The sequence below is a fragment of the Nematostella vectensis genome, chromosome 6, assembly GCF_932526225.1.
Source record: "Nematostella vectensis chromosome 6, jaNemVect1.1, whole genome shotgun sequence".
In the NCBI taxonomy this organism is placed as follows: Eukaryota; Metazoa; Cnidaria; class Anthozoa; order Actiniaria; family Edwardsiidae; genus Nematostella; species Nematostella vectensis.
This window is the reverse complement of record NC_064039.1, coordinates 10,055,068-10,081,095: the sequence shown is the minus strand read 5'-3', so window position 1 is coordinate 10,081,095 and position 26,028 is coordinate 10,055,068. Positions and strand designations below refer to the sequence as shown.

The window sequence follows — 26,028 nt, the reverse complement described above, 5'->3', positions numbered from 1 at the left end:
TACAATCAAACACCCTCGGTATAACAGACCCAAGCTAGACCTCCAAGCAAACACCCTCGGTATAACAGACCCAAGCTAGACCTCCAAGCAAACACCCTCGGTATAACAGACCCAAGCTAGACCTACAATCAAACAGCCTCGGTATAACAGACTCAAGCTAGACCTACAATCAAACACCCTCAGTATAACAGACCCACGTTAGACCTCTAAGCAAACACCCTCACTAAATCCAGGAAGTTGGTAAAACAGACCCATGTTAGTAAGTCCATACACCACGCAATGAAATAATTTTGCAAAGAGTGCGAGTAATAAAACAGAACTACATACTGAGGAGAGCAGAAAATATATCTGGACTGTTCTGTGAAAGTGTCATCAATGTCTATACGCGAATTTTACTTGATGATAAAGTTTATTTTTAAAAAAAATACTTCACTGTGACGGTCATTTTATCAAGGACAAAACCTTACATAGCAATTATAATTTGATACTGACAATACTGACTACTCCGTGTAAGTTAAAAGGTAAGAGCTGTCACGAAGAAGTAAACATATATGGGGGAACGTACCAAGATATAGTTTTTTTACGTTCCCAAATACAGATTGATGAATTACGGGAAATACTTTACAATAGGGGACTTGTGCTAAGAGATCACGTGACCTTTTTGGGTGGCAAATTCAAAACAAAATTATCTAACATAAAAAGCAGAAATTACTGCGCCCGTCACACCAGGAAACGGCGATGAAATACAATCTTTAAATGAAAATAAACCCATTCTGGAAAAAAAGAATTCTGGTTTATTTTCTTAAGCGCTAAATAAGTTACTGATTTTTGCTGTTATAGGCTGAGCGCGCGCTAGTTTGCCACCCAAACAGTTATGTGATAACTTAGCGCAAGTCCCCTATTACAATTCACTATCCCCTCTATAAAAAAATATTTTGTAAAGCTGACCAGATCTGGACTCAACGACGACAACAAACACACGACGTCGACAAACACACGACGTCGACAACACGACAAGAAAAAAAAAACAGCAGCAGCAGCAACGACAACAAATAATAATAATTATTATTATTAATGGTAACTGCTTTTAGATACTACATCATCTACCGAGTTTTTTAATATTGTGCCAATGATTTCCAACAGCTAAATGGCTTTCTGGTCCCGTCAATCAAAATCCTTGACGCGTTTTCATTGGCCAACACTAGCATAATCTACCGAGGTTTTCAATATTCTTCCAATGATTTCCAACAGCTAAATGGCCTTCTGGTCCCGTCATTCAAAATCCTTGACGCATTTTCATTGGCCAGCACTAAAAAGCAGTTTACCATCACGCCTCTTTTCCACAAGGCGCTGGCCAACCGAAAGCAATTGCGTTAGCTTGAATGACGGTAGCCAGAAACCGATTTAGCAGGTGGAAATGATTGACGAAGGAGACGAGAGAAACTCCAAGTACCAGCAACAACGTTACAGAACCTCGAATATCTACGCTTATAACCACCAACTTCAAAAGTATTTCACTGATCCGAGCCCCGTGACAATCAAGAGTCTGCAGGCTTAAAAAAAAGCGTCCATTTTTTTACTTATCATAAAACGTTATTTTTTTAAGAATTGTAAAACGCTGTTTGGATGGAAAGTCGGTTATCGTAATAAAAAAAAATATTGCAATTTTGCACTGAAAATGTTGTTTATCAGTAAACGACAAGTCTTAGCAACACCAGCTTGTCTCTCACCCTTTTTTCTATAGTTGCTAATGTTTCTGTTGTTGTAGCTTTTGGTGCTGTTGTCGTTGTTATTAACAATGGTATTGTGATTATATTTTCATTTCTTTATTACCACAGTCGCTTCAGAAAGTTTAAATCCTTCGAGGAAAGAAATGAAAAAATTCAAACCATCGCGAATAGTAGCCTCGTGCAAGACTACACTATCCAGTCTATTATTAGCGAGAGAGCCCGAAAACATTTTTCCATATCGTTTTATCCTTTCTTAAATGATATAAAACAAATCGTCTTGTCTAGACACTGGGCTATTAGACCAAACTGAATGTCATTCACGGCAGACCTTGCCATTGTAATTTCCTAAACTACCGGTTTAATATGAAGATCGAGCTAGCGAATTCTCTATTATCAGCAAAAAAAATTTTAAACACCTTGCGGCCCCGTCAACAATAACACCGGCTTTTATTTTCTCATCTCCCAACGGCAAATAAATGGTTTTGGCGGTCAAAAAGGATAAGAAATGTCTGATAGTGTTAATCACCCCAAAACAACAGTCCGAGAGCTATAGATGGGGGTATGACACACTTTTCGGAGTTAAAAGGAGGGGAGGGGTCAGTCATGCATCACAAGGATGTTTGGAGAAGGGTAGGGGGGTAACATTGAAGGGAGGTTTAGGGTTTGGTGTTTTCCACGTAGTGCAATAATTAGCAATCAGAAGACACTGGTCTTTTGTTTTTGATATTTTCTTAAAGAATTCTGACAAAATGTAGGATAGTGTGCCGAATTTATGGGGAGAGTGTGGGAAATACAAGGGATGAAGAATGGTTGGGAACTAAAAAAACGTCGATGGTATATCGTTTTATCTAATATGAAAAACTTTAGATATACCTGATATAAATATATATGCTATCATTGAATAGCTAACTGAAATAACTAAGCCAAGCCTAGCCAAAATCATCTCATCTATCACTCAAAAGAGTGAAACGCATAAATAAGAACTGAGCATATGCGTAGGATAATGTTCCTTCTAATGTTCGGCGCTGTGCTCTGCAGCGCCCGCCCAGGATTCTAGACACTTTGGTCCCCATCTTTGCGCTTTTAGTGAGAGTTAATCGAGGAACGATTCCCCTTTTGGTTTGCGTGCGTCATGCCTTGTACACGATTTCTTAAAAGTCTACCGGTTTTCTTTGAATATAAACGGCCATCATCGGTCATGAACGAGTGATAAATTTTTCCTTCAAACCAGGGTTCTATGGAAATTGTCAGGTGCCGTTCTAAAACTATACCAATTGTAATAATAAAAAAGAAAATATAATTACTGTATAAAAAATAAAGTATTGTTAGGAACCTAACCTTTTGGCGTGCTATGTCCGCCTGTGCACTAAAGGTCCAATACAGGTATAGGTATCATTGTATGATATATATACTAAAGAGATAACCGACGAATATTTGAATATTACTAGCTAGGTTTCGATTTGAATGTAAACCGAACAATACAAAACCGCCTATAGCCGTATCTCGTACCTAAATCATTATTATACCATTTTAAGGTATTCACGAAATAGGCTATTTAAGAGCCGAATATGAGAATTACTGAAAAGCCGTAAGATTTGACTAAAATTGTGGGAATTGAACAAAATATTTTAGGTTATTCATACATCTACGTTGGAGTATTTTAGCCAGCGTTGTACTGTAAACACTAGAGACGCCTAACAGCCATAAAAAGCTGTTGTTAAATTGGAACACAAACAAAGTCACGGAGCTACGGCCTAGATACAAAGTATAGACAAATCTCGGGTTGCTACGGATTGGTTACAAACTTCACTTTATGTATGAACTAATGTCTTACCTTGTCGCTGTGAGGCAGCGGGGAAGAATGAAGCGCAGTTTTTTTTTTATTGTAAGCTCCTAGAAAAACAAAATCAAATTAGATTTCTCTATAACAGATGGCCTGCATATGGGCAAATAACATAATCTTACTTTATAGAAACACAAAATCTATAAAAGAAAAATCTGCTTATTTAGAAGCAACCATCAAACTAGCTCTGCAAATTTCTTGTTGGTTTGTAGCGTATTTATGACCTCTTTGACAAACTATCGACAAGGAAATTGTAATTATGTCTGGCCCAATGCAAATGACTGCTACATGAATTACCGATCTACAAGAAAATAAAAGACTGGAGGCATGAGCACTGCAAACAGATAATCACCGAGGACGTTATTTCGGGCTAAATGCCGCAATCGGGCTGCTCTTATTGGCTGCTCATCTGAGAGGGAACAACATTAATATAGAACTTCTTGAACGCTATTGGTCTCGATAAATATCTTTTAAATTTAAGTTAAATTAGATAATTTGGTTAGCCCCTATGACTGTGGACCACTAATGTGCATTCAATGGACTTAATCTGATATTTCCTTAACTTTCAGTATATATACGTATCTTTGTAAGAAAGACAATTGTCTCGTGTATTCTTCGCCGTAAAACGTTTAAGGCGATGTTACAAATAGTTAATAACTATATGAACAACACTAAACCTGCAATAGAGATATTCAGCTGGGTTCTGATTGGTAGAAAACAAGCGAAATAGAAAATGAGTTTCGGTTTAATAAAAGGCTTACGAATAAGAAGCTTCGAGTTTCCGAATGTCTTATCCAAGACAAATACAAATCCATTAGGATGTTGTGCCACGAAAAAAGAGCATTAAACCAAAGAATGTTAAACCTGATTGCCAGACCATTAGGAGTGACAGTAACAAAAAGAGCGGCTTGAGAACTGCTTATGGTGATAAATGCCACCGTTTTAGTAGTATATTATGGTTGGATTAACGGTCGACTTGTCAATACATTTAGTGAATATGAGTCGGCAAAAAGATCCTATCAAGCAATCATAGGTTTTTTTCGAAGGGATGCGATGTAAGACACTCGATATTTTAGGACAAATCCGAAAAGAAAATAACATCTTTAGTTTGTACAACTGTTTGCTAGACTGGAAAAAAGCGAGAATAACTGTGATTTCCAACGATCTTTTTTCCAGGGGCGGATCTAGCTTTTCGCTTAAAGGGGGGGTTTGGCTCAGTGACAGAGGGGGAGGGGGTATTTTGTTTTGTTACATATGACTTTCTAGTTCCGCTACTGTTTTCCTAAGTTCCGCTACTGTTTTCCTAAGTTCCGCTACTGTTTTTCTAAGCCCCGTGCAAGAGTGGCCAACACTTGCTGGCTGATTTAAATGAGGAAGTGTTGGCAAACTCTACGCACTAGCAATATAGTATAAGAACAGCGCCAATTGCTGGGCCAAAAACAACAAATGCACTGGGCCATACGGCACGTATAGTCAATAACGGCATTTCGGCGTGGTCAGCAACAAAGACTCTTTCTTAACATGGTAAAAAAACAATAACCCTCAACAAAAATAATAGTTTCTGATGTTCTGTGACACCGGCGAGACGCAAAGGGGGAGGGGGTGGGGGGTTTTATACAAACAATCCTTACCCGTCTCTGAGCATAAAAAAAAGAGAGAAAATGAAAAAGGCATACAACATACAAGCTTATTGATAGAAAATGAAGATGACACAAAGCAATGTTTTAAAACGAAATGGTATAATGCAGGTTTAGCTTACAAAGATAGCTTTTAAGCAGGCAAACTTAATATCGTATAACCTTCAAGAATGTTCTCAACTATACTTTAAATAGCTACTATTAGACACAAAAAAAAACTAAATGTTTGCATAGCCGTGACAAGTAGATAGCGGGTTTGCAGACCGAGCTAGCCTTAAACAAGCCGCAAAGATAAGGTAATGAATTCGCTAGGAGTCTTCTTGTTTTTATTGCACCATTAGTTAGAGACGACGCTCCGCTGGGAAGAGCGAAGTTATGCAGGATTTGTTTCTATGACTAAGTCGTCTAAAAGGTATGGTAAAAATGCTGCAAACAAGAGCCAGTACTTGAGGCTTGTTTTGTCAATTATATATTCCGTTTTGAATGGGTGCCTTAAAATTAGCCACAAGGAAATGAGTTATTCTAATTTTGTCAAAAGTGCAAGTGCCAGGAACATCGAATTTAAAATTAATAAAAAATTTAAATTATTCTTTTTATGTACACGAGTTCAGCATGTAATATTTAGCAGTATTTAGGCTACGAGATTCGATTCAATAGCTAATGGTTAGTTGCTGTTTTCTGTATAAATATCTTCCATATGATCCTTGAGTGACTGGTTCTTGAGCTCAGAGGAAAAAAGTTACTAAATGCAAATTTTTATTTATTTAAACTATTACTGTCAATTAAGAAAGTAAACAGTTCCCAGGAGACAAAAGGGACGATTAAGAAAAAGAGATCGATGCAACAGAAACTTTTTTCCTTTTCAAGTAGGCTATATAAATAGGGGAGCAATTTCTATCTCTATATAAAAAAAAAAACTTAAGGGAGAGGCTCAATCAAAGTGATGCATAAATGATAATAAAAAAATTAAATAAAACTAAAAAAATTGGGTGCTGTTGCTTTTTTCTGGAAAAGCCAGGAGAGGGGTTTATTTGGCATGGGTTTATTTGGGGAATATGACGAAAACGTTGCCGTTTTGAGGGACCGAGGAATCTTAGTTTCTTTTCAGATACTTTCTCCATTTACCAAGGATGGTCACAGTCACTATTTTTCTTTTACATTTACAAGTCATAAAGTTTACGAAGCACCTGCGGTACGGCATCTTAAAAATGACAAGAATCATGCAGTTTTTCCAAATAAGGAATATTTTAGTTTCCTTATATGGAAGTGAAAGCGTTTGGCAAAAAGGACAATTTTTGGCTAAATTTCCTTGATATGAGTACTGTACAGGTGTGCCTAACAGCAACTCGAGAGCATCGCTTCGAATTGAATATTAATTCATCTCCAGCTATTTGTACACGCACTGATCGTCTTAAAACGATGTCTCGATATCATCAGCATCGTTAAATATGCTTTTTATACCCCCCCTCTTAACCCACTACAGATAGTGTTCCTTGTAATAATGCGAGAAAATAATTTCTAACGTCAAAAAAGTAAAAGAAATATCGAAGAAAAGATAATCCTTAAAACCTGACAATTCCACAAAGCACTAAACGCTAATCCTAAGAAGTTCAAGATGTACGAAAAGAACTCTTAAACGCCATCTCTCCTAAAAAAAACAACAATCTAATCTATTATGTGAAGTACTCATTGTGTGGGGCCGAAAGCTCAATAAGATAAAACAACTTGATGGATGATTTAAGAGTTTTCGTACACTAAAGAGGTGGAATGGAAGAAAGCAGCGTTGAATATAAGAACTGTGATTTTTAAAAGGGCGTACGCAAGTGCAATAATTATCCAATTCTGAAATCGTTTTGGAAACATAGAAAAACATAATTCAACTTCCCGGGTAAGAGGGATTATCTATTTCTTTTACAATATTACCATACCATTACTAATAAAGGATGTACATTTTAGCAAGAATTATCAATAATGGTCTTAAAATGGCATTTTTCTTTTTAGTTGATATTAAATCATTATATGATCTTAATATTATATGCCTGAATCTTTTGTATGGCGCATTACAGTTTGTGAGTTTGATAGTATAATAGGGTCTAGATGGTATAAACATACATTTACAGCCTTTTGACACTAAGTTTAGACGATAGGACTGCACCAACGACTCAATTTCAGCCTTACGAGTCCTCGTCCAATTTCACGGGGAAAAGTTTTACAAAATAAAATCATCCTGTGACGTTTTGACTTTCTTGCTTAGAAAAATGTGCACCACAACTCACAAATACAGCACTTAAGAATATTATTACCTCGGTTTTTTTTATCATATAAATCTTAGCAGTAGAGAGAAGGCAGGCACACGTTGTCATGAGCTGCGATAAGGAAAAGCACACACGCACTAATGTCATCTCTTTTTGCGTCCTGTTCCGCACTTAATAAAGCCTTTTTTGAGCATGACAGAAACCGTCTCTGGAGAGTCACTATAATTTTCCAAAACGTTATTATCTGCGCCACCGGGACTAAACAGTGTCAAGCAAAACCAGTAGAATTTCCGCGCTAGTGGACAGGTTTTCCGTTTATTTAGCATCGCGTCTCAAAGATTGACTGTTCGGAAGAGAGATCAATGCGGTACAATGTTCGTGACAAATAACAAAACAACAAAACCCCAATCAGAAAGAAAAACATTAAGCGTTGGTACTTAAATAGAACACACGACTGTACACACAGGCCCTGTTTACCTACTGACTCGTAAAATGCAGCTAACAGAATGTTTGTCCTTAGGATCCTACCGACATAGGTCTCAGTGTCATTTCTGTCAGTCTCTTCGGCTTCTTTTTTTCATTTTTACGATAATGTAAAGATCAATTAGTTGTCTAAATTATTTTAAAATTATTCCTTCATGTATGCAACTTCCCTTGTTTTCCCCTAAACTAATTCGACAAGCTGTTACAAAAAATAGATGGGTCGGTGTGTATGCGAGCTATTGGATCATTTAGGTAAACCGCATTCATCTACGATAGATAATCACAACCATTACCAAATTAGCTGCTCATTTTTACAGAAAGATGGATGGCCCTTCTTAACCGTATTACCTTCCGAAAATAGCGGGTTGCGATTCAATCATCATTACCACGCGTGCTTTTCACTTTGGACTAAGTATTCAATCAATCGTTTCGCATGCATATGAAATGACGAGCATTTAGGCACTTAATGGTGAGACAAATCAATAGTAAAACAGCAACATTTACAAATACAACCGAGAACTAATATCGGTTGTCCCAGGGTATCGGGTCTTGCGAGTGTGACAACACATCCCGAGAATTTAAACCATTCACACGGGTTTTCTCATAAGTCCAACACTCAGGCGCGTGAACCTTATTACTAACCAACTTCTGTTGATAGATATCTAGCGGAAACAAAGCCAAAACGATTTTCATTAAGTTCTTAAAAAATGAGTGCATCTGCCCTGCCGAATAATGGACGGGTCTTTTTCCTAACAAGTACGTGTTAATAGCATAAAATGCGCAGAATCAATTGAAAAAAAGAAAATTTGTAGTCGTTTGTGAGAATCAAGCGTCGCACGTGAACAGTTCTCAAAACAGCAAATTATCACAAAACCGCACTCGCTTGAGTACATTAGCTCAATTTGCGTTTTGTCTCAATGAACTGAGTAACAAAACAATTGAAGAGATATTCGCATTTGAATATACCTTTCCCTGATTTGCCAAAAAAAGGACAATTCAAAGTGAAATCTTCCTTTTCTGTTTTCATTTACAAAACCGTACAATTGTGCATTCAAAGAAATAAAATTCAAAAAAAATATTATCACCATCGTTTTGAGCAAGGCTTTCAGATTAGGAATAAATTAAAACATGCATTTACCTTAGAATCGGAATCGAATTCTTCAGTTCGGTTCTTATATGAATACCAATCTCCAACATGTTCCTTGTTTATGTTCGAAAAGCAACACTGAGCGCGCGCACTGCCCGGATTGCATAGCCTTGACTGATGCAGCGCAAACCACACAATTCCCTTTTACTTGTAAACAGGTGCATGGGGGGGCGCTCATTTCCACACAAGGAAAGACCTTATCGACTGCATACTATTAGGGGCTGTTTGTGTTCTATCTCCATCACTATTGGCTGTTACCAACTATCGAACCGTATGATTAGGCAAACTGTACCGAGGGCATTTCCTATTCCAATTCGCCGGCGCACAGCTATTAACTTAAATACCGTGTCAACACTCATCTCAAACATAAAATATTTTGTTTTGGTTTGCCTATACCGCATAGCCGTTTTTTTTTTTTTTTTTTTGCCGGCGATGATCGCGTTATGTTAGTTTTGACGGCCATGTGTTTACACGTACGGGTTTGAAAGAAAATAGAACGCTTTGGAAATGTGTTTACTTTGCTCGCGAGATATCATGTTATTGTGATCACTACAGTAGAACAATCTCAATCAGTTTCTACCCTCTGGCTAATACTTAAAAATCGGAGAAATGATGCAAAAACCTTGATCTAAGCACTGACATGCATGCTGCTCAATTGTGAATACCTCGACAAAATCTCAAGAATTAAGTTTTGCCTTAGTAATTAACATTTCTAAAAAATACATATAAAATTTACCACAAAAATAAAACCTTGAGCCCCATCGAATTGCGCATGCGCAAATACTTGAGTTTCTGATGTTGGTTGATGTAATTGAGTTTAATTACTTGAAAGATAAAAAAGAATTTTTTAAAACTACATTGTTAGTCGTCAACAAGTGATAGATAAGAAATTATATATTTTATAATCCAGACAGACAGTACTAATAAGATAACAGTTTTGACGGAAAATCAAATTTCTTTAGTGATAATTATTTCACTTCATGGTATACAATAAATAGTACATTGGCTGAATAAAAGTGAATAATATATAGACTTCAGCAGCAGTCCCCCTTCTATTTTTCATTTCTCAATTGAAAGCATCAGAAAACATACTTTGTAGCCTCCTTTGCAAATTCCTTCGAAGAGTTAAATATTAGAGAGAGAAATCTGTCTCTCCGATTTCAAATCAAATCCACATCCTCTGTTTTCTCTCGTATTATACTGATCTGACCCCTCCTCCAAAAAATCATTAGAACAGGTGTTTCGGGATCAATTATGAAATCGATATCAATTATTATGTGGGAGTGGCTTGCAACCATCACAAAATGTCACAAATTCAAGTATTTTCAAGGTAATAGCGTGTTGGATTTGATTGTTTTAATGGCGTGCTCGAGAAGACGTGTCGTAGTTGTAATTTTATCAAGCGTGTGATTTCTATGAGTGGCTTTAAATTTAATTTGTTGAACGAAGTACTTAAACTCAGCCCCGTGCTTAAAAGTCAGCCCTTTATCAATTAAGCCATCCCCTAAATGCATTAATTCAGGTCTCTTCGCAGCGTGCTCCCACTGTTGCGACAAAATCTAGCGAGGGATCTACAAAAACAGGATGAATGCGCGCGGTGTGAACTTAATTAATACAAAAAAGTCACAATTATGCCATTGGAAAAAGGAATATGCCAAGTTTAGTTCAGGTACTGGGATCCATAAGAATATATGGCATCAAAAACAAGCACTGGGAAACATAGAATAGAATAAAAGAAGGGAAGAGAAACCAAAAGTGAAATTATTACATAAAGTAAACCTCACGAATATTAACCACTTGTGCGTACATGGAAAAAACGACAGCAGTTTTTCGCCACCGTATCAAGCGTTGAAAAAACTAATAAATATATTGTAAGGGGCGAATAGCATGCTGACGTTGATCAGCGTGGAATCACCCTGGGTGGCCAGGCATCAAAGCCTGAAAAGCCATCAAAGAGTGCGGAGATAGCATGGCTTTAAGTTGTTGTAGCATAACAGTCCGAACTTCTGCCAGATCCTCAAGGTCTTTAAACCGGTCTGCAGCACGTGGGATACCTTTGTTAAACTAAAACGCTAGTGTCCATAGACTTTTTTAGAATGGCTGCCTAAATATAGATTGTAGTATTCCCTGACTGATACTTTAAAGAAATTTCAACATATAAACGGTTTGGGAAATGTTAAAAAAAAAGATTGATGAATCGTGACGCCTGCAAAAGCAATCGCTCGCACGTATAAAAGAGGTGTGCACACAAAAACAAACCGTTGCGCACCCTAAAAGGAAAATAAAACAAGAAACCACGAAAACATAGTTTTCAGCAAAAAGCTAATCTTTTTAAATAAAGATTAACGTTTTCTTTCTCTTTTTTTGGCAATGTTTGCAGTTTGCTCTATCAGGCAAATCAACTGCGCATGCGCTTATCTATCTCCTGCATTGTATTTTAGAAAATGGAAAATGGCCAATACTATGCTTATATCTCGATAACGGATTTCAGGAAAGGATCTGACACAGGCGCGTACGCAGGGGGGTACGCAGGGGGGTGCGCAGGGGGGTACGCAGGGGGGTGCGCAGGGGGGTACGCAGGGGGGTGCGCAAGGGGGTACGCAGGGGGGTGCGCAGGGGGGTACGCAGGGGGGTGCGCAGGGGGGTACGCATGGGGGGTGCGCAGGGGGGTGCGCAGGGTGCGCGCGCAATACCCCCCCCCCCCAAATGTGGGTAATTTCTTATTAAGGAATCTCCAAATACTATGCTTTTTCATATGATATCCATGACTGCGCTCCCCCCGAATCCTGGGTACGCGCCTGTGAGAGACCACACTTTTCAGTTCAAGAGTTACGCAATCTATCTTTAAATGAGTTAATTGCATATAGCAAGGTTATCGCCAATGAGGATGGAATGCTGGTGCGTGCGTTGGATAACAATAACATACCATAGAGTAAATAGCATGGATAAAAAAATGAAATAAAAGGTTATTATAGAGGATAATGAATGATCGAAGACGCACGGCAACGACGCTGATGGCAGAAAGGGTTAGAAAGATTGGACTGGTTGAAAACAGCCTATAGTATTGCGTTCCACACAGGCACGGAGCGCACGAAGAAAGAAACTTGTGGGCATTTCAGTTTGTAATGCAGCGTATTGCGCTCCTAGTAGCGTAACGAGATTTTGTCTGGAGATGTTCCGCCGGGACTGATTGTTCATGTTACATAACATAGACATGTCTTGGAATATTCTACACAACGATTCTCTAACGATCACACTACTGTTTCTTTGGTAGTCATTAGAGTCGAAGCGAGCACCCAGACGTTGCCCCGATTACGCATTTTATGTCTCGCTATGCATGGGGCTCCATGCCGGTGATGCGTTCTCCAAAATCGGTCGAACAAGGCTTGAGTACGCCTGCGCCTTGACCGTTGGCGAATACAATGGAATGCTTCGCTAGAGTATGTTGAGTACTCTGGTGGCTTTGGCTTTCACATCTTCCGCCTGCTTGCGCCAACAAAGGTCGAACCAATACACAAGCCTAGGAATTTTTAAAAGCCCACACCCTCAAGGACAGAACTACAAAGAGTATAGGGAGAGTTCAGTGAGTCTCTTCAGTGTGATGGACATTTTTGTAGCATTTGCGAGGGGTAAAAGAGAGCCGTCGATGTTTGGTGAGCGTTCAGTGACTGTCTATTCAGTGTGATGGACATTTTTGTAGCATTTGCGAGGGGTAAAAGAGAACTGTCGATGTTTGGCCCAAACAATGGGCCAAACAATTTTTGGCTAAATTTGTTTGATTTGGCGTGGCCTGAAGGGGACGAGATAGTGCGGTAGGTGACGCTGTCGTCAGCAAATAGCCTGATGCTTGACTAGATGCCTGCCGGAAGATGCCTTCCGGAAGAAGTGGATGAAGAAAAAAAATAATTTTGGTTCAAGTACGGTGCCCAGAGGAACGCCATACACTACTAGAGACCAGCCAGAAAATTACCCATTCACGGCAACGCGCTGCCATTGCCCGACTACGAAAACTCTGAGCCAACTTTTGGCTGTACCACGAATCACGGGGGACACAGTTGAACGCCTTTGAAAAATCCAGAAAGATGGCGTCTACCTTACTTTGGGCGTTCAGTATCGAGGCCTAGTCATGGATGGCTAAAATCAGTTAGGTCGTACATGAAAACCTAGCTGAGACCCATGCAGGAGAAAATTAATGACGTTGTTGTTTCCAGTAAGATGGCAGACAAGCTTCTTGCCGATGACATGCCCCATGACCTTGGAAGTCAATAAGGTCTGTGAGAATGCCCGGTAGTTCTTAGGGTAAGGTCGGTTGCATTTTTGGAAGACTGCTGCGATGTTACGTCCTTCCAGGCCGATGGAAAGTTGCCTGTGTTAAGTGACTACTAGAAGATGAGGGTAAATATTGTGACCAGCTCGCTGGCAGCCTCCTTGAGGATGCGGACCGGAAAGGAAAAAGGGCCGTGCACCTTGTCGACCTGTATGTTTTGCAGTGGAGCTCCTGGACACCAGCATAGGAGAAGATGTTTTAAGGAAGGTCCGTGTAAGGCGAGTCAGTAGGAGCAGGGATGTAGGACAGGTCCTCTCGAGGGAAGACGCTATCTACGCTGACTACGACTCAATCTTTGCTTCGTCAGACACACAAAAGCGGTCATCAGAAAATAAAATGTTGGTATTCTCAGGGACTTAGTCAACAAGCTTCGAGTAAGACGGATGACCTTTTTACATTTGAGGAGCAAGAAACAGACGAGTCCGGAAATAAAATCCTATTCTTGACCTTGTAGACGTGTCTGTCGTGCTCCTTGTGCGCTTTTATGGTGTTCACAGAAGAATTGAAATCTTCCTCTTTGCTTGTGATTCGCGCCTGCCCTGGCGCCCGTTTCTTGAAACTCCCGAGAATTCTTGGGCCCGAAAACTTTATTTTGCATTTTTGCTACAAATTTTGCATGTTTTCTTTTTGAAGAACCGTATTCCAAATGATTACACTCAATAGGGCTATTTTCGAAGTTTTGCTGAAGTCAAAAAGTTACCCGAAAAGTCTCCGGTGACTGCAAAGGCCCGTGAACTTTCTAATATTTTTAAATATGTCTTAAAAGACATGTGATTTTCGGGCCCGAGAAGTTCGGGAAATATCAAAATCTATAAATCTATAAAGAGAAACATCCTTCATGAATCTTTGTGGTAAAATACGATGTTTGACATCGAAGAAATAAAACGTTTTCGGGCCCGAGAATTCTCAGGTATTTCGAGAAACGAGCCCCTGTCGCGTTTCCGAATTAGCCGCCTAATCGACTGACTAATCAAAGGGAGGTGACGTTTTCCTTTGGACAACTTGTACTGTATGTAACTGGCGATGGTATTCCAGTTGTCATCCGCCGACCGCCGGGAGTAGGATCCGACAAAATCAAGCCCAAAGGACCTGATGTGATCTGTGAGATCGTCAAAACTGGCATTGTAGTATTGGTTCCTGATATAGTTTTCTGAGAACAGTCTCGGACAGGACTGCACTATTATGGTCGCTAATACCGGAGACAACATTGCAAGCCTGGATCAGACCCAGTCCAGACCTGGGACTCTCATTGCGCTCGACATTCTGGCCGCGTGAAAGAGGGTCCAGTATTTATCGCATGTACCAATCAGCGATCTTCGGGGCAAAAATTGAAATACGAGCGCGCGCAATAACAGACGTGCCTAAGGGGTCGTCCACACTAACACGGATTCAAACGTCAGAAAACGCTGAAAGGTACGGCGTGACGTCATTGTTATGACATGCGCATGCTCATAGCATCAGACGCGCCTGCGATATGACGCCATCGTTTTCATTTTGATACGGATTCGACCGTCCACACTACGGACCAAAGTATACGGATTCATTTTGATTCACTTCTGACGGGGTTTTCAAAAGTATCCGGATTTGCTGTTAGTGTGGACGAAAGGCCTAAACGTATCAAAAAGCCCCTAAGAACCCGTCCCCACTTATCGTTTGAAAACGCAACCTTTTTGTTCCTTTTCCAAAAGATCCGCGTCCACACAAAGCGTTTTCAATTTCATACGACCCGTCCCCACGAAAACGCAGAAACGATACGAAAACGATAACAAGTCTACAGCGCATGCGTACTCGCGTGTCAAGTGGACTGAACCTGAGTTATCACGCCATCTTTTTTGAAAGGTTCGTCCGTTTTCGTCCATCCCCACGGCGCGGAAACGATATCGTTTTCAAAACTGTTCCACTGTGGAGATCGTTTTCAAACCGTTCCGTTTTCAGTCATCGTTTTTGCGTTCCCAGTGGGCAGGGGATGAGCTATGCTTCGCATTCGATTCCTGGACAATTGAAACCACCTCCTAAGAACGTGCAAGGGAAACGCGGATATTTGGAATACAGCTTTCACAAAAAGTCATCTAGTATAGGCTAGGGGAAATTTTGGTCGATGGAGGAGGGGGTGGGGATGATAGAAGCTGGAGATAAACAGTTTTTTGCACTTGGCTACTTGCAGAGAGATAGTAATTGATTCGCAATTGACGAAATCGCGGTAGGCTAGAAACACTTCGGCGCCTTGAGTTGTGTCATTGCAAAATCCTCATACTTTTCCGGGTAAACGGGATATGTATGAAGTCGAAACACAGTCAGACACCAAGTCCGAGAAATTGACACCAAGAAATTGGAACACTAGAGTCAAGTAGGTTGACAATCTATCTGTACTTAAAATAACTCCAAGATGTTTACCTAGTTTTCTGCCATTTATTGCATACGCCTCCGATAAAGGTATGCGTCTGTATTATTGATTCCCGAAAGATATAAACCATCTCAGCCTACCCCGTTACAACCAGTCAAATTATCGAAGTCAATTAGCAACAAGATCTAAGTGTGCTACTAAGCCCTTTTAATCATATTAATGAGGTATAGATCAGGCTGTGCTGCTATGGCAACAGCATGAAAAGCATTGTGTTGACCCTCATGCAAAGTTCTTTCATGGTGTGGATTATTAAAGATTTGTGATTAAATGTACAGTTTTACGTTACTACGCACACGTCACTGCGCACCGACTGCGCGCGCATATTGCTTCTTCATTCAAAATCATAGATCAAACCATAATATTGATAAGGGCAATATCGACAGAGGAACCTATCAATCAAATGTACTTCCTTTAATTTCCTTTAATGTTACATTCTTATAGCTTGTTATATATATGTGAGACGACTAATGGTTGAACGAGTATTATAAGATGTAAGAAAAAATCTCCAAGTTTCTCCTCAAGCAATGATACAAGCATTAAAACACAACCTTTCTCCCCGGATGTCGACATAATGAAACACGCCGAGTCAGAACAGCGGGCGCTCGTAACGAACTTTGTAAATGTACAATCTAATCAAAGTATTGAGTTAAAAAACACTAGAAAAAATTCTGATACAAGCTAAAATACTTAATGAGCTTATCGTGGTTACGAGAAACTAAGAAACGACTTTTTGCTGTTAGCGGGGCCACTCTTTTAATATGACAACTCTACACAAAGAAAACGAACGTTGTACCGGATATCTTATAGTCTGCGTCACATTCGGAAAAAATATGCTCGGTACCAAACTCCCAAAGGATGTTTTCTTCATATTATAGATTAGATAATATAATAGATTTGTTGGGCTTGATTCAAGTACACCCGGCCGGTAGAGATTTTATTTTATTTTATTATACATTTTTTATGAGAACTTTTTTTATAAGAACGATCAGCTAAGAACATGTCGAGGCTCAGATAGCAGCAAAATATTGCTTTATTAGTGTGATACATTCTGAAATGCAGATCGTAATAAAATCATCAAATATTATTACTATTGATCATATTCTCTTTTTAATAGTTCATTGGGTATTATATTTTATATAATCTAAAATTTAAGAACCCACTTCAGAACATTTTCAGCCTTAATAAGCGTTATATATAAGAACCATCCACGTCAAACAGGAAATAAGACGTTCTTATAAAAAAATAGTGTATTCATGTGTTTTTATCAATGATATGTACGTTGTAGCTAGGAAGAAATATCTGGTTAGCTTGGGCGAGGTCCGTATAATATTGTTTGGCAACTTGGGCCAATATGGCCTTTTTTTTAGCTCTTACTCATTATGAGTGATCAGTATCATAGATTTTGTAGACAATACCCAACGTTTTGAGCCAAAATACGATTTTTCAACAGCTTCCGCCATGTAAGTATTCTAGCACTATATCGAAGGCAGTTAATCATAAATGCTCGCTGTGACATAATAACATAGCTAAAATTAAAAGAATCAGATTTAAATTTGTGTCACGCTCGATTTTTTGTTCAGTAGGCAGTAGCGTGGCATTTTGATGTTGAAGAAAATTGCATAAAGATTCATTCTATGAATAGAGAATATATCGTAGATACTCTACAATACGGGGGTGCCTGAAAGACCAAAATAAAACGATACACCATAACTAATGCAAAAGACAGACACAAAAAATAGTAAATATATTTTCGGAGCATGTAATACGATTTTATACCTAATTCGACTCAAATATGTTTATATTGCTGTGCAAAGGATTATATACATTGTCTAACGACGAGGGTTAGGCAAAAAGGGAATAACTCTCATCTTGCAAATAAAACAATAGGATGTAGGAAATATCTCATCCGATTAAACGGAAAGCATAAAGTCATTCCTGCACAACACAGGGAACAAGGCATCTCTCCGTTTTCTGTTTCTTTTTTTTTTTACAATGAAAAATGCGAAAAAATTAGTGTCAACAGAAGTAAAATCTATGAGTGCCAAAGACAGATGATAGATTTTTAACTGTAAACAGGTCTAAAAACCCACCACACTTCACTTCCCTTCGATATAGATTTGATTTGATTTGATTTGATTTGATTGATTTGATTTGATTTGATTTATTATTACTCCTATAGGTAGCTTTCGCTAATACTAGGAGACCGATTCCTCGGTAAGTAAGCACTGTCACTGGGGGTGGTCACTGCCAGAGGGTTTATTGCGTCCCCAGTGGTTCTTTTACGTCCCTTCGGTTCAGGTTAATGTAGTGCAGCTTGAAGAGACGGGACCTCCGGTTTAGTGTCCTTATCCGAGAAGACGTAAAGATAACGTAAAGTAGCAGGAAACATACTTCAGTTAGACGTCAGTGGAATGGATCGTGAACAGGCCTGACGCTATGATGTGCAGGAAGGCGGAGGATTATCCAATAATTCAATTTTAGCTTACTGACTTTATATAAATGCGAAACAATCAGTTCACGGCATAACATCCTTCGTTTTCAAGCAGTGCACACAAGGTGAGTGAGACTCTTGACGCGTTGAAACTATTGAATGTCATTTTTGGACAAGAATTTTGAAGTGTAATACAGTGCTGACCACATTTCTGCCCCGTGTAATGAGAATTAGAATACCTTTAACGAAAGAGCACCTTCGAAGGAAGGCTCTATCACAATTCACCAGCAGTTCAAAGATAAGAAATCATTATTATAAATCAAAATTTTATATCAATATAATCATATTTATAATTATTATAAATCAAAATTTTATATCAATTTAATCATATCTATAATTATTATAAATCAAATGCCTTAGGAAAGTAGCTATAGGTTGCAGCTCGGATAGTTTTCGAAATCATGTTGCGAAGTGATTGGTATTGAAGTCATTCTTGATACACAGGGCGGGGCCAATTACACTACATCTTCCAGGTATAGCGTGGGCACTTAGTTCTGTTTATCTCGAAATGTCTCGTAAAATGGTTTAAAGGCAGAACCTAGACGAGCCCCAAACGCGCATGCCTTGTCACTATTAAATGAAATATTTCGATTACTCGATCGTACTGTATTGTACTATATTTTTACTATATTCGATCGATTTACTTGAGTAGGGAACATTTTGGACTCTATTCAACAGTAATTATTTTACAAATTATATTTCGGATAAGTCTGCCTACATAATCTCGATGATACTTTTGTTCATGAATTAAGTGCATAAAAGTAGCTTAGGGGCAGGGCGCAATCGTTTGCCCTAATGATGCATATTGAGGGAAGACCTCAAGGTAGTGTTTGCGCGTCGTTTGTAACATCACAGGCAAAGGAAATGTAGCTAACTGCTCATAGCATCTTTCAACATAGTGTTCTAACTGCGCCATTATTGCTGGCCCAGGGTACCGTCGATGTCTCACCAAAAATGCTCGCGACCAAGGGACCATTTAAAATTTGACAAAAGAAATTTGAGCAAGGCTCAGGGCCTAAAAAAAGGATAAGGAAGCTAAGGTAGTTTTATTTTATATCCATTTCCAAGTAAATCCTGGTGTCTTGGGTACATTACTGATTTCTGCCATGACCCCACCCCCTGGGGTTTGACTCTCCAAAAAAGTAGATGGGGTGTAGATAATCATCTTTTAGAGTATAAACTTCACCCAACTACTATCCCTCAGGGGGTGTTTAATGGTTATTCTGATACTGCTATCCTTTAGGGGTATCAAATTAATGAATTTTTGTATTCAATAACAACTGATATATTTATCTCCCTCCACTCCCCCAGGAAGACTACCCAGGATTATTATGGATGAATGAATTGAATTGAGCACGAGAATGACAATAAATATTTTTATTAACAAATGGGTGCCTTTTAGAGAATGCTTGTTTTTATTATCATTGTACAAGTGCACCATTATTTGACATGAAAAAGTCAAAGCTGAGATGGGATTGCTTTTAGTAGGAAAGTGGTGTATACACGTAAGTAGGAAAAATGCATGATGTTAAAAAAGGTGTTATTCTGAATTATTAAGAAATCATGGCTTTTAATTTAAAAGCATTTATTTAGGCTGGTGTCTTATCACATATAATTTGGTTGTGAAAAATTGTGCAAGCCATAATAGAAATAATATTGTATTAACGCAGGAAATTAAAATGGTTCATTCAAAATTATTCATTTCTAAAGTTAGGCTCGTGTCCTATTCTTTATAATTTGGCCATGAAAAATTGTGCACACCACAATATGAATATTGCAATGACATAAAAAATAAAATGGTTCATTCAAAAAGTATTCATGTATAAAATTATGCTTGTGTCTGATCATTGATAATTTGGCAATGAAAAATCATGCACAACCTACAGTAATAAAATATTGTATTGTCATGAGGACCTATTGGTTATTTAGATCAAGAATAATAAAATATAACGGGTTAGGGTATTTTTGAAAATATATATTATACACCTATTTCAAACAAGGTATTGCATTGGAGGATCAATGTGTGGTAACACTGATTGGTTCATTCAAAAGACACACAAAAAGAAACATGGGTAGGCTTTGATCTATGCTTATTTGTTGGCTCATTTGATATCTTTGAAGCACTGCAGTTTGTGACATTGGTATTGCAACCTCATTTGAAATAGGCTCGGGTACCCGAGCGATGACTACAAAAACCAAGTCGCATAGTTATACCATATTTCTATACCTATGGAGCTCCGCGCTGGCTCCGCTAAAACTGTCCTAAAACATCAAAGCAAAAATAAAAAATAAAAAAAAGCCACTCTCCTAAGAAATGATACCATAAGCATCAATTGTTTTAAAAGAGGGTTTGTCAGTTTTTGGTTCGATACATGTTGGAAGAACGCTAGAAAGACAATGTTATACGGTAGAATGTCCGGCCTATAAAAATGTTCGGGATAATTTACTGGAATTCCTTAAAACGCATGCAGGTATCAATGTTAGACACCATGCCAACAAAGAAAATAATTTCGTCAGAATTATGGGATTGAGCCGGAATGAAAACGTGAATCGGCGCTTAGCGAAACATATTTTTGAATGTATGAAGGCAAGAAATGTGAAGCTTGATGACAACGTACGGTGACGTCACCTAATCATTCTAAACAACAAGAAAAAAATGCAAAAGGCAAAGTAAGAAAAACATATCAACACTATGGTGGCCGATCGCTGCCGTTCGATTTCTTTATTTTCTTGGAGGAAAAATCACATTTTTTTTTCCATTCAAAAGCAAAATAACACCATTCAATATCATTTATTTAATTATTTGTGGATTTACGCCGAAGTAAATGTTTTATGAGGTGTCATGAATAAAAAACTATCTATCCTTATTTTCCCGAGTTGGATGGGGGGGGGGGGGGGGGGGGGAGTGAGTTCTCTGATAAAAATTTGACCACTACCGAAAAAACCAATAGAGATTTTTTAAGGTCTTTGCAGTATCTCCACGGGGCGTTTTTTTGTCGGATTTGGCTACATACCTGAGTGATCTAGCTTATGCTTTATAGTTTTGTCTACAAATAGCACATCTATTGAGAAACGAAAGTGGACCTTCGGCCGTTGTGTGTGTGTGTGTGCCTTTATCACGGAGATCATCAGGACACGACACGTCACGACAGAATAACGGCATGCGGTAAATGTGATTTGCTCGAGTAAGAAAACGTCCGGGCACGACGTGTGACCTTTTAAATAAACATTTGCATAGATTAATACAGACTAATACAAATACAAAAAAACATACACTATCAAGTCATAAAAGACGTGACACAGACAATTTTTGAAAGCTTTAAAATAGGAACACTGTTTAAAAAAACGAAGTCGAATTTGTGAGGTAGACTTAGGTCCAGTCACATTAGGCCCATTATGCCGGAACAACAATCCAATCTCGAAATGGACTCTCCTAGTGCGAAATGCACTCCCAAGATTTGGGAGCTCCTAGGATATCCTGGATACTCCCAAGTTCATTTCGCACGGGCTGTGGCTTTATTTCTCCTCCACAAGATAGGCACCGTCTATATAGAGCACTTACAACCTCGAGTGTTATGCTGTTGCATTTAAGATTCGCCAAAACAGGAAGCAATTGGCTAAAAGGCCACAAGAACTTAATATAACTTCGTTGTCAGTCCTTTTACATCAAATAGCAGTTCATATTCGATGGACTAGTTTTTTTTTTCCATTTTGGCATAATAAATAATATAGTCATAATTAATAATATAGGTGATCGTTAACCCTCGGGGCGACAAGTAAAGGTAATATTGCAAGGCGTCGCCAACATTTTAGTTTCACAAGATATCATCAAGATATATTGGCACCATTGTTATTGTTTCTGCATGGTATATGATTAAAGAATCTAATCTATGAAGTAAATTATACTACATTTACCAAGCTCAATCGAAAAATATTTAATGCTTGCCTCAAAATGAAAATAATAGATTTTATATCTCAGCATCTGCACAGAGAGATGTTCGTGTCAAACACACCTTTGTTATTGTTTCTGCATGACAAATGTGATGCAATTTCGGTATAATTTAAGAATCTAATCTAAGAAATAAAGTATACTTCATTTACCAAGTTCAATCGAACATATCGCCACACCTTCCCCCCAAGGTTGATGTTAGGATGCTTTCTATTTCGATGGGTGACAAAATGGCGGCTGAGCCAAGCTTTTTAAGAGTGTTTTGCTTTACCACACACCAGACACAGACAGTCTTGAGACAAGGTTCAAACAAATGATTACACAGTTGAGTTCATTTTTAAATTATTTTGCTTATGTTTAGAATATACAATTGAATTTAAACATAGAAAAGAAAAAATGAACTTCGATTTCAATTTTTTGACAAAACAAACGCTTCGTAAATCCCCTTATGTAAGACTTGTATGATTTTTGCCAAAAATAACCAGTTTTTTTGGAACAAGCCATCACCAAAATAATAAAAGCGTAAGGCGTACCATACATCTAATTGAAAGCTAGCGGCTATCATTTTATGATCGCAACTTAAGATAGAAAGGTACTGAAATTCAGAACTGATGAAAAAAGATGTGATATGGCTAATGGGTTCATTATTATTCTTATGAATACCTAATACGAAAAAGAACAATCCATTCAAAAACACCGACATCCTAAAACACCATGAAACACACCTCTAAGCATCAAAGATAAAATACTGTATCCAAGTAAAAGGTCGTACTCTAACAAGGTTTTGATAAAAATGAAAAGGGCGGACATCTGATAGCGATCGTTATGCCTCAAGTTTGGTTCTTATCTTTCTCTCCATATCATGTTTTTCCACACTTGTGTTGCCTCTAGAGCAACAATCTAGGCGGCCCTTTCACTTTGTCTCTGGAGAGAACAGTAAAGGAGTATTAGCAGAAGCACTCGCAAAGCGCGCGAGACTTTATGCGATTAACTCTGTCGCGGCGGTGAGTATGAAATCGCTTTTGAAATGGATAAACATTTTAATGCTATATAATGGTTAATGCTACTTAATGGGCAGAGGTTTATTTAATCAAATCCTCTTATTAAATAGAAGTAATACGGATATTTGCAGTAAAAATACAATACAATAGTGGACCCGGTGAGCGCCGATTATATAGTGGTATGTGCTTAATTATTTTACATCATAACTTCTCGCTAATCTTAATCCATTCCATGACACGCAATAAGAAAGTACCTTTAGTGTATATTCGAAACTTAATTGCACGATAGAAAGAATATGTCTCTCAAGTGACTTTTTTAACCTGCTACTAGAAATTATAATCACAATATTAAAACTCAGATCCCAGTAATCTGCTAAAGAAACGATATACTGTTCCATGATTTCAGTTCACAAATACAAAATCCCTCTATAATCTTAATTCAATTGAAAACATGCAAGGGAAAAGTGCTTTAAGTGTACTTTAAAAACAAACCATGGACCGAAGAACAACATCGTTTTTCTGCGTAATGTCAAACTACTTGAAAATGTCAAATAAGAGGTGACTAAGATTCCTGTTAGCGAAATAGCATTTTAATTATTAGCTTAGGGCTAACAAAAAACCATAAGCTTTTCCAAGACCCACAAGCAGAGGGCAAAAGCAGTGGGTTTGACATTCTCCCTTTTCTGAAGTCAGATATTCAACACGACAGGTCAATTAGAGGTTGACAAGTACACGTCGGAGAGAATTTGAAGTCTGTCGTCCTGAGCCTGATAGTGTAAAGCCTTTTTATCGGACGCCAACTATGGGAAAACACCCTTCCAGGCCAATAATACTCTAAGAATCTCATGAATAAAAAGTTATTTCCCAACCTTTCTTGGAGAGAGCGAGAAAAAAGAAAACACAGTTTAATTCCGCCTTACTTTCGTTGGCCTAGGGCAAACGCTAGTCTTTTCATTATGAACATGAAACGGTCAGTTGGGGTTTATTTGCTTTTTATCTACATTTGGAAAGGAACCATGCAAAGAACGCCGTTTGTCCGAAGCCTGAGGATAAATTGATGAGCTGCTATGATAACTAACTATTATATTCTTTGTATTATTAAAATAAGCAATAACACATCAGAAACGCAAACTGTAGTTATTGGCACTAATAGCAAGGAGGAGGGACATTTAGTCCTTTGTTTAATAGTGAGAATTTCTTTTCACAGAATAACATTAGTTCGAGATTAAAGGAACCGTTGTACCTCTCAAATCACCAGTCTTTTAACGGCTTTAGTCTCTCATGAGCGGCACACGCCACTAAAGGACAAGAACCACGTGACCAATCAAGTGACGTGGTTCCTCATTAATATTCCAAATATATAATGGTAGCCAAAAGCAGACGCGTTTCCATATAGCCACAAAGGGTATTTTCAAGTTGCACTTGCCTTGGCTGGAGAAAACATTTTCCAGACTTATTTCCCGCACTTTTGAAACTAACTCTGCGGCGTTCAAATGAGATGGCGCGCGATGTCATTGTTGATGTAAATGTCATGTCTGTTAGACAAAATTGTGGACAGAACAATATGTAAACAGCCGCTTATTAACGTCAATCATACAATCTGTTTTCACCGAAATAGCCACATGCGGCCTCTGCACCTCAAGCTGGGATGACTGATAAACATATTTTTGTAATCTTTTACCATTAATGACGTTTCGTTGCCTTTTTTTCCAGTACATTTAACAGCTAACATTTGGAAATGTTCTCAGCTAGTTTCTTCACACTCTCATCTAAACAAATATCAACAATCAGTTTGCTTATATATTAGTGAGTGAGATTAATAAGTATTAATGGAAAAAAGTTTGGAGAACATAATTAAGAGCGATAGAGATTATATTTTTCTAAGAAAAAAAAGCAAAATGATCAGGTACAGAAATTAACAAAAAAAAAATGTACAATTATCAGTTAACCGTTAATTTTTAAACCCTTTTTTAGTTCTAACAGTTATCCAGCGATTTAGTCTTTTTATGCGGCTCTGGGTTTTTAACATTTATTGGCTGACGGCTTACAATGTAAGCCCTTAACAGAACGAAGATGAGATGGACAAAACATGACAGTTTTAAAAAATGTTCTTTCTATTAAGTATGCTTTGATCTTTTGTAAGTTGTACCAAGGAACAACGTCTGGTACAACAGGAAGTGTCAAAGTAATTAAAGGTCCACATCCGTAAGGACAAACAAATCACTGCCATAGATCCGTGTTGACATAAAGCCAAAATATTGAGCTCTAGGAAATTGAGGTTATTTTATTGAGGTCTCAAAGCGGATGGGCTTTGTCTATGGAAAACGCTACTTCCCCGGCTATAAACGCTATAGCATTTTCCTATTAAGATTGAGGTGTAGTCGTTGCCCTCGAAAGACGGTGTGTGCCGCCTACAGACGCATTTTAAATGTCCCTGTTTAATAGCTAGTTCACCTTTTGCATCAAACCTATATCTCCCCATACACGCAAAACATCAAAGAACCAACCATGTCATTATGAGAACGAATGACTAGTTCCATCATTAAAGTCATATTGAATCCGGATGTCTAGTCTGATGGGCTGGCATATCTATTCCTGTGCCATTTCTTTGCTTCTTTATTGTCACGCGAGATCACTAAGAATCTGAAAACACGATTTTTTTTCATTGTCGCGTGAAGCGCGACCTGATTACACTCACATAACCCTGGCTACCAGAGCCTCCAAGCTTCACTAGAGCCTCGAAGCGGCGTCAACGACTAAG

General features: G+C 38.3%; 2 protein-coding genes across 16 annotated transcripts in view; one reads left to right on the top strand and one right to left on the bottom strand.

The window, feature by feature from the left end:
• The window catches only part of LOC5519891 (5-hydroxytryptamine receptor 1), a 99,529-nt gene that overhangs the window by 18,484 nt on the left and 55,017 nt on the right, over nucleotides 1–26,028 (bottom strand). For 2 of the 6 annotated variants that reach the window (XM_032364751.2, XM_032364748.2), the window contains exons 1-2: nucleotides 9,087–9,270; nucleotides 3,565–3,623 (exon numbers count right to left, since the gene is read on the bottom strand). The gene's annotated coding sequence lies outside the window, so the exon portion shown is untranslated. Of the gene's footprint in view, nucleotides 1–3,564; nucleotides 3,624–3,695; nucleotides 4,556–9,086; nucleotides 9,271–26,028 lie in introns of those variants that run through there. The other 4 variants (XM_048729589.1, XM_048729590.1, XM_032364749.2 and 1 more) reach the window with 3 other exon arrangements.
• The window catches only part of LOC5519890 (dopamine D2-like receptor), a 71,834-nt gene that overhangs the window by 13,815 nt on the left and 31,991 nt on the right, over nucleotides 1–26,028 (top strand). For 2 of the 10 annotated variants that reach the window (XM_032364728.2, XM_032364726.2), the window contains exon 1: nucleotides 23,036–23,270. The exons of 1 other annotated variant lie outside the window; for it this stretch is intronic. The gene's annotated coding sequence lies outside the window, so the exon portion shown is untranslated. Of the gene's footprint in view, nucleotides 1–18,244; nucleotides 18,383–23,035; nucleotides 23,271–26,028 lie in introns of those variants that run through there. 7 more of the 10 variants (XM_032364729.2, XM_032364722.2, XM_048729585.1 and 4 more) reach the window with 5 other exon arrangements.